The sequence below is a fragment of the Acipenser ruthenus genome, chromosome 4 (assembly GCF_902713425.1).
Source record: "Acipenser ruthenus chromosome 4, fAciRut3.2 maternal haplotype, whole genome shotgun sequence".
NCBI lineage: Eukaryota > Metazoa > Chordata > Actinopteri > Acipenseriformes > Acipenseridae > Acipenser > Acipenser ruthenus.
The window spans coordinates 15,681,043-15,688,208 of record NC_081192.1 but is presented as its reverse complement, the minus strand read 5'-3'; the positions used below and the strand labels follow the sequence as shown (position 1 = coordinate 15,688,208).

The following is a 7,166-nucleotide window of genomic DNA, read 5'->3' as shown; positions in this document are numbered from 1 at the left end:
GAATGTGATTGAAGGGTTAGAAATGTACCATGCACTGTAATCTGTAATCACATTCAATAGCATTGTTTTCTGCATAAACCATGTGTACAGGACCAGGCTCTATACAAACATGTCATATCTTTTTGTTTTTAACTTAAATGTACTCCTATATATAGCTATGGTCAAAAGTTTTGCATCACCTAGAATTTTAGGATTGAGACATAATAAAAAAAAATTAAAAAATGAACATATTTTAGATCTTATTTAACATCATGTAATCAAAGAAACTACAAAATGATATCGCAAAAGTCTACCGGAAGCCATAATAGTAGTACAGTATTTCATGTTAGATTTTGAAATGTCACACCTTTGTAACATTATTCAGCAGGTTTCATTTGACTTTATGAAGCAAAATGTATTAATTTTATAGGGTGATTGTGGCAAAGTGGTTAACAGTGTGCAGGTGCAGGTATCAATAAACAGACAGACAATTATAATCCAGGTGCAATGTTATTTAATGATTTGTAATTCCAGTGCCTGACTCAAAACAAACAGTAAACAATAAATGATGCTGTAATACAGCGGCGTTTATTACTTTATTTATAATCCCCAGGTTTGTCCGGAAATGATAGTCCTGTTCTTTATACACCCACACGAAACACAAGTCCGTTAGTGAGTGAATTAGTGCTTGTGGTGCAATACAGTTCTCCGTGATACAACTGCAGTGATGTTGTCTGGTTTGGTGCTGGCCTTTGGCGACAGCTCCAGATTGTGTTAGCAGTCTAATCACAATAAACAAATAGTTTTTAGACACGACAGTACAAACAAACAAATCACGTTTTCACCAGTCTCCTTTTAGGTTTCTTCTAACCATTTACAAAGGAACAGATCACCTCACTACGTCTCCTTTATATACCGTCAACCATGACCCCTTGGTTAATGAACGCACACCGTTAACCTGGGTCAATGATTTAGTGTACCGTAGCTCAGTCCCCTTTCTAGATGGCCGACTTCCGCCTAACCCTGGGAATGAACTGTCAGGCCATCTAGTCCACAGTACTCTGTTCCCTTTACTCAGCACCCTCACAGGTCTGGATGGAGATCTAACACCAGGTATCATTCGATCTCTGTCACAGTGATGCAACACTGGCCATAGCTGTAGCTCTTTAAAGCACCCTCAAGGTATTTGGGTTTTTTTTATTATGTAACCTTAAATGGAAAATATGATCCAAGTTCTGAATATGTTAATTCATAATAATTACATTAAATTAAAAAGCATTAAGCTTTAATATTTGCACAAGGTAATTAGTGGAGGGACCAACAGGTTACATTGTGGCCATACATTGACCAAAAACCTGAAAAGACATGCTAACATATTTTTACATGACAAAAGGCAGTGAAGGTACACAGTGAAGATGAGTGAGGGGAGACATAAACACAGAGAGTCGAAATCCCGAGCTGTTTATGTCTCATTAAATTGGATGTTTTTCACCTTGGTTAGTGTTCTCCAATTATATTACAACTTACCTCAATGCCATTTTAATTAAGACCAATTGTAGCCAAATAAGTTTGGATTATGGATAAGCTAAATGCAGGTACATGCATGGAAGAGGCAGTAAGGGGTAACACGGGGCTCCAGAGTGGCGCATCCCGTGGAGTGCAGGATGCGCCCTATAGTCTGGACGTCACGAGTTCGAGTCCAGGCTATTCCACAGCTGACCAAGGACGGGAGCTCCCAGGGGGCGGCGCTCGGCCAATTGAGTCCGAGGGAGGGAGGGCTAGGTCGGCCAGGGTGTCCTCGGCTCACCGCACACTAGTGACCCCTGTGGTCTTGCTGGGCGCCCGCGGGCTTGCCTGTAAGCTGCCCAGAGCTGCGTTGTCCTCCGACGCTGAAGCTCTGAGGTGGCTGCACGGTGAGTCTGCAGTGTGTAAAGAAGCGGACGGCTGACGGCACACGCTTCGGAGGACAGCGTGTGTTCGTCTTCGCCGCTCCCGAGTCAGCGTGGGGGTGGTAGAGGTGGGCTGAGCCTAAAAATAATTGAACATTACTAAATTGGGGAGAAAACAATAAAAATAATTGGTGATCACTAAATTCTTAAAATAAATAAATAAACAAATAAGTAAGGGGTAACACAACAAGTTACAATTTTCCAAAGTGAAAACTAGCTTCAGTATCACCTATAGTACTTGTTGGATATGGTCTGCATGCTGTGTTCAGTTTAGAGAATATTTGATAGGGTACTCAGTAGTACATAGGATCCCCCCCCCCCCATTTACAGTATTAAAGAAATTTGAGTAAAACTTTTTTTAAAAAATAAGAACTATATTAATAACAATAATATTAAAAAATAATTGACACACGGTAAAACTTTACACAAAGTATTTTACACAATGCAAATTTTTTTTAATAAAACCATATCCTCATAACACAGCACTTTCACAGCAGAGTAGGCGTCACACTTTGGGAAAGAGGGTGTAGTTAGCGATTTCACGGGCGTTGTTTTTGTTCCTGGCAATCTTCATGTAACCATTTTCTCCCCACAAAGTGCCCCAGCTGTAAAACAAGCAGGAAGACTTATTGGATAGATAGAAGACTCTCAGGAATCAGTATGAGAAGAGGGGAAGCTCTCTAAAAGGACCTTGGTTAGCGTACTTTACTGTCACACAGGTATTACTTGCAAACAAGTATCTTCTTAAAATTATAAACCACATACTTTTTTTATGAAAAGATAACTGGCTTGTATTTGGCAGTTGTTATGAGTTAAAGAGACAACAGAGTGTGAAAAAAAACAAGTTCCATTCTACCACTGAAAAAATATCTAATACTGTTGTGCCATACTGTATTTATACAGGTATAGAAATAAGACTCCTGTTGCATAGCAGTTTACTCCATTCCAGGTTTTACTATGAGTTTGATTAGCCACAGTGTATAGGTAACAAGCTCAGGTGTGTCTTATTAAACTCTTAGTAAAATCAGCAATGGATCAAACCGCTATGCAATGGGAGTCTTATTTCCACCCCAGTAATGTAAAGTTGGTTGCCCTGCACCTCCAGTGCTCAGAGTTCCACAGATTTGGAACATTATTTCTTTAATCCTATGTATTTCTGTATTTACCTGATGTTTTTTACTACGGTCACCCTGATGTGCAGAACACAAACAATGAAAACATTGCATGCAACAGCTTAAAAAGTATGACACACAAAAAAATACACAAGTGTCAAGATGACATGCACATTTAGAAAACATCTAAAAAAAACGTGTTTGCATGTCATCAATTACAAAAATGTTGCCATTTTTTTATTATTATTATTTTTTTTATTATTATTATTATTATTTATTTCTTAGCAGACGCCCTTATCCAGGGTGACTTACAAATGAGTAAGGCATATTTGTATGGCATGTTGACCGCGTTGGCATGTCATCTTTTATGTTATCATACTGTTTTGGGGGGATTGCATCTTTCTTTCTTTGTATGTCATACTTTTTTTCAATTGTCGCATACAATGTTTTAATTGATTGTGTTTTGCAATTCACTGCCACTGTATTTTACAAATGGTTTTATCCACGTCCAGTGTAAGTGGTCATAAAAACAAGATTTTCTTTGGTGCACCTTTGGAAATTAGTTTATGATATTTGGTCTATGTGCCCTATTTGAAAATTGTTTTTAATTCTGTTGGTATAATCCAAGAACAATTACACATTTATTATAAAAAACTTGATAAGGCTCAAATAATAATAATAATAATAATAATAATAATAATAAAAATAACAATAATAATAATAATAATAATGTACACCCAACTCTGCATAATAAGGCTGTAATTCTATCAAGGGTTGCTGGTGACATATAAATCATGAGAGCGCTACATGGTGACATAACATAGGAGGCTGTGTGGTCCGGTGGTTAAAGAAAAGGGCTTGTGGGGGCTCCCGAGTGGCGCATCCAGTAAAGGCGATCCGCGTGGAGTGCATGATGTGCCCTATAGCTTGGACGTCCAGGCTATTCCACTGCCAGCTGTGGATGGGAGCTCCCGGGGGGCAGCGCACAATTGACCGAGCACCGCCCGGGATGGGGAGGGCTTAGGTCGGCCAGGGTGTCCTCGGCTTGGAAGGCTAATAATAATAAATGATGCATTTCAGCCAGTGTGCCTTATTATTATTAATTATTTAGCAGACGCCCTTATCCAGGGCGACTTACAATTGTTACAAGATATCACATTATTTTTACATACAATTACATTATTTTTTACACATTATTTTTACATACAATTACCCATTTATACAGTTGGGTTTTTACTGGAGCAATCTAGGTAAAGTACCTTGCTCAATGGTACAGCAGTAGTGTCCCACACCTTGGATTTATCCCACGACCCTCCGGTAAAGAGTCCAGAGCCCTAACCACTACTCCACACTGCTCCACACTGCTTAATGTCCTCCCCTAACTGGTCTCTATTTTCTTTAGCATGGGTTGTTTTTTTCTTGTAAAGAAACGCATACATCACCTCCTTTGAGACCAACACCACTCTGGAGTTTCCTTCCCATACACTCTGTGAGTCCCTGAAGACCTACATGAAGGAAGTGATGATTTACCTGTTATTGATAATCCAGTAATCTTGACCTCCTTCAGTTCCATACCCTACCAGCAGTACTGCATGGTTCAAGTTGTTTCCATTACAATCTGGTTCATCATAGATTCCTGTAAAAACCCCGGAGGGTTGTGGGTTCAATCCCAGGTGGGGGACACTGCTGCTGTACCCTTGAGCAAGGTACTTTACCTAAATTGCTCCAGTAAAAACCCAACTGTATAAATAGGTAATTGTATGTAAAAATAATGTGATATCTTGTAACAATTGTAAGTCGCCCTGGATAAGGGTGTCTGCTAAGAAATAAATAATAATAAAAAATAATAATACAAACAGGCCCACAGATGGGCAAAACTGAGGTACTTTAAGGTACACAATGTTACTTTTGGAAGAAAACAATTTCAGGAAAATATAATATCCTTAAGACCTTGCATAGGGTGGTATTTTGTTATAAGGAAGCCTACCTGAGTTGTAGAACTGGAAGATGGGATTACTAGCATCAGCTGTGACTGTGATGGGCCCAGTTGTTGCCACAGCATCAGCCAATGCCTTCTCATCTCTGGCTGGAAGGAACTTTAAGCCTGTGATTTTGGCAGCCGACCTCCTACTGTCATAGAAGCAGGGCTGGCCATTCTTAGCGAGGCAGAAAGAAACAGGTTACAATTTAACAATTTAAACAGCAGAATACTTTAGTCATGGGAAAGGGTGGGAAAGCTGAAGGTGCCTTGAAGCAAGTCGATTTCTGTTTCATTTGTTTTCTGTGTCTGTGTAACATTGTAACAGATTCAGTCTAAGGATGTAAATGTACTCACTTGTCTCACATGGTCTCATCAGTTTATAATAAAATCACTTGTTCTAGTGACATACCTGTGCTGTATAAGGGTAGCAAGCCATTGTCCAGCACATACTGATAGGCATCAGCCATCCACGCCCCACTGCACCCATAAGTCCCGTAGTCACGAGAGCAGTCCACCAGGTTCTGTTCGCTCAGTGATACTAGTTTGCCCGTCTTTTTGAATATTTGCTCCTCAATAGCCCCTGTAATGCTGAACGCCCAGTAGGACCCACATGTGCCCTGGTAGAGGGGAGGAAATAGAGGAAGTTGTTACTGTTGAAGAGCATGACTTAGAATCATAACTTAAAATCACATCAGCTCCCTATAACAAGATGCAAACCTCTCGTGGGAAAACAATACTTTTATTTTTCAAAATGGATAATTCCACATTTTCCTCATGACCTTTTGAAAATGTTTAAATCAACATCATAACCAATGATTTCAAATAATATAATGGGTTAAAAGTTTAATAAGGAAAGGTAAAAGGAGGTATGTCCCACCTGATCCTTTACAGGAGTGACGTGGCCCAAGGTCCTATAATCAATGCTGAGAATGTTTCGCTTGGTGTCAGCATCACGGAGCTCTTTTCTAGATATTGTTGCACTAGAACATCTCAGCTTAGTGTTCACTAATGCACCTTGCAGCCGTTTATACTCTTGAATGGTTTGTAAAAGAGCAGCCATTGAATAGACTGGAATGCATATTAGACCGGGGCAGTATAAAGTTTACTTACAAACGTATTACTTCATGGCCATTTTGAACGTCTTACTCCCTTTTCTAGCCTTCAGGTTGTGTTCTTGAATCATCTTGTAGTTTGTTTCCCAGACTGCTCTCTTCTGTCCCTTATTAGTCTAAAAACAAACCACATCATTCAGAACCAGATCTGAATAAAATAGCCAAGACACCACATCCACCAACCCACTCCACTCGCACTAGACAGTTGGCCCCCACAACTCTGTCTCACCCTTGTGTCGTAGGCTATTTGGAAATTATTCTTCCAGGCTTGCCACTCGGAATGTAGGTCTTCATCTGAGCATGTAACCAGTTGACGGTGAAGAACCAGAGAAGCCAGAAGAAAGAGGAGTTTCATGATGAATCTGCTGAAGAAGAACAGAGACTCATGAGGGAGCAAACCTAGCATTTTTCTTGCAAAGAAATGTATACATCACTTCCGTGAGACCAACACAACTATAGAGTTTCCTTCCCATACACTGTGTGAGTCCCTGAAGACCTATATGAAGGAGATGATAATTCAGTACAGTGCACTGGTAAATAAATACTGTACTGGGAGACTGTAACTAATCCTACCATTGATCTATAGTGCTGATTAGAGCTCAAACTGTGCAATTCCCTCCTCAGTATCAACGTCCAGGTCCTTGCTAAAGTCCATTTAATTTATGTGTACCAGGCCGAATTCTCTCTATTTTTTACTGTACATTCTATTCTCCATCCCCAAATCCATAAGAATTTCTTGGATTAAGTAGCTTTAATTATATTTTCTAACATCCTTGTAACACCGTAACATCTCGCTTACCATTGAACCCCTCTCTATTTCCCTGCATGGTAGCTGTGGTCATCTGCAAATCCAAAATCAGATTGGCCACTATGTCTCTGAACTAGGGTCTGACCTGGGACAAAGGTGAGCAGACTCCTGTCTCTTACATTAATGTCGTGGTCATGTCACTGGTGCCATTTTAAACGTTTCTTCAGATTTCTCAGATGGCTATTAATCTCAAACCACTGGTTTGCTCTTTGAGGAGTGGTAAAT

At 39.9% G+C, this 7,166-nt stretch overlaps 1 pseudogene; it reads right to left on the bottom strand.

Moving 5' to 3' along the window:
- Nucleotides 1-487: 487 nt before the first annotated feature.
- On the bottom strand, nt 488-6,121 carry LOC117399586 (procathepsin L-like; annotated as a pseudogene).
- Nucleotides 6,122-7,166: the final 1,045 nt, after the last annotated feature.